This window comes from Megalobrama amblycephala, linkage group LG7 (genome assembly GCF_018812025.1).
Source record: "Megalobrama amblycephala isolate DHTTF-2021 linkage group LG7, ASM1881202v1, whole genome shotgun sequence".
Lineage (NCBI taxonomy): Eukaryota > Metazoa > Chordata > Actinopteri > Cypriniformes > Xenocyprididae > Megalobrama > Megalobrama amblycephala.
This window is the reverse complement of record NC_063050.1, coordinates 37064128-37066470: the sequence shown is the minus strand read 5'-3', so window position 1 is coordinate 37066470 and position 2343 is coordinate 37064128.

Sequence of the window (2343 nt, the reverse complement as noted above, 5' to 3'; positions counted from 1 at the left end):
CCCCCACTGACAGGTGTCTTTGTTAAAGGATTAGTTCACTTTCAAATTAAAATTTCCTGATAATTTACTCACCCCCATGTCATCCAAGATGTTCATGTCTTTCTTTCTTCAGTCGAAAAGAAATTAAGGTTTTTGATGAAAACATTCCAGGATTTTTCTCCATATAGTGGACTTCGATGGAGCCCAAACAGTTGAAGGTCAAAATTACAGTTTCAGTGCAGCTTCAAAGTGTTCTACATGATCCCAGACAAGGAATAAGGGTCTTATTTAGAGAAACAATCGCTCATTTTCTAAAGAAAAAATGAAAATTTTATATGTTTTAACCATAAACCATCTCTTCTTCTTCTTCTCTATAGAGTACCTCAGGGATGACGCGTTTTTGTAGGCCAACCCGGAAGTTAGCGGTGCACGGGTTCCCTCGGTTGAAAGCCTATGCATTTTTCCCATAGACTTTTGGAAAATTGCAGAAAATAAGCTCTGTGTTTAACAAAGGGTTATGACACTTACACGTTTTGTCTATCAAGATAATCTTTACAAGGTAACAAAACATTTATACATTTTGAAGCCTAAATAAAGTCGTCAGATATAAAAAGCTAACAGTAGACTATGGTCGCTGATCAATGTTGTCACTACCAAGCGTCCTCAAACTTTATTTAGAAAACAATGTTATTTAAAAACATGCTCACTGATTATGATCTGTGCTGTGTATGAATAGTTATACACTTTTTCATGAGAAATGCTGTCCAAATGTCCTGTTTGTTATGATGACGTCTAAAGTCCCCACCAAAGGAAGTAGTCCCTTTTAGCAATTTGTTAGCAACCGCCGTTTTTAAGACACAGTAAAGGTTTAAAAAATCACAAGCGGGTTATAACTGGTGTGTTTTATGTCATAGATCAAAACGTGAAAATATTTAGAGGCTTTGTTAACCACAGACCTTATTTCAGGTGATTTAGCAAAAACCAATTCAAAAAACCCATAGACTTTACGGTGTTGGAACCGGAAGCCCTAAAATGTGTCTACACTGCTGGAATTCTAATAGAGAAGAAAAAGAGAGCTAGTTCATGATAAGCATTTATGGTTAAAACGTATATAATTTTCACATTTTTTTAGAAAATGAGCAATTGTTTCTCTAAATAAGACCCTTATTCCTCATCTGGGATCATGTAGAACGTTTTGAAGCTGTAATGAAACTGTAATTTTGACCTTCAACTGTTTGGAGGCCATTGAAGTCCACTATATACGGAGCCCCTAACGTGGTGGTGGAAAAAAAATTAGGAGGGAAGGAAATTTTAAGTGTTGGAAAAAAAATTTGAGATGTGAGGAATTTTTTTTTTTCAAATCTTTTGCTTTCCCTCCTAATTTGCAAAAGTGTTGTAGTACCTAACCAGCAGGAGAGCAGTGATGTATGAACTAAATTTGGTGACAGTACAGTGTGTTACAGTGAAGTTATTGAGTATTTTTCATAATATAAAATGAGCAAAAGGGTTTTGGGTTTTGCACTTTTCAGACGGTCCCTTCAGATGTGTATCTCCGTCGCCTGCTCATAGAGACCAATTTATTATAAAGCACATATATGTGAATATATTGACAACTAGGGGTGTGACGAGACCGGTATCTCACGAGACGAGACGAGACTCGAGATTGAGCTCACGAGACGAGACAAGATGGCGAAATGCATGACTAGAAAAAATATTCTGCAGGTGTATTTTAAATGTTTTAACTAATCATCTTGTAATGAATGTCATTTCAGTTCTACTTTCTGAGACTGAATTATCATCTGCAGTAAAAGACAACAATACTCAAGCACTGTAAAAGGTTTTGCTACTAACTCAACTGACTGACTTCTCTTCTGTATGATTTCAGTCTCTTCAGACCTTACTGTACATGATTTGTACTGTATTCATCGGGGAGCCGCTGTCAAATGCGGGGAATTGAAATCACGCTTGAATGCGCGCTCGCGTTTACTTTCACTTTCAACGGTCGCGCGTACTCTGAATATGGAGCGGCGGCGACCGTTATCCGACTGAATTAAATGTTTTTTTTTTATTTAAATACAAAGCAAAACGACAGTGGAGGCGTAATGTAAACGTAGCGGTGGCATATTCTTTCCTAATCATCCTAACACTCTGTCATGGCAAAATCACGAGACTACTTTTCGCCTCGACGAGAAATCTCGTCACAGTTTAGTCTCGCGAGATCTCGTGCCACGAGATCTCGTCACACCCCTATTGACAACTTTACTGAACTGCTTGACATAAGCACTGACTGCATTTCTTTATATTTGAGTCCAACAAGTTCAAACTCTATGAGCTGCGCATTATTTGTGTGCATTATTAACGTAT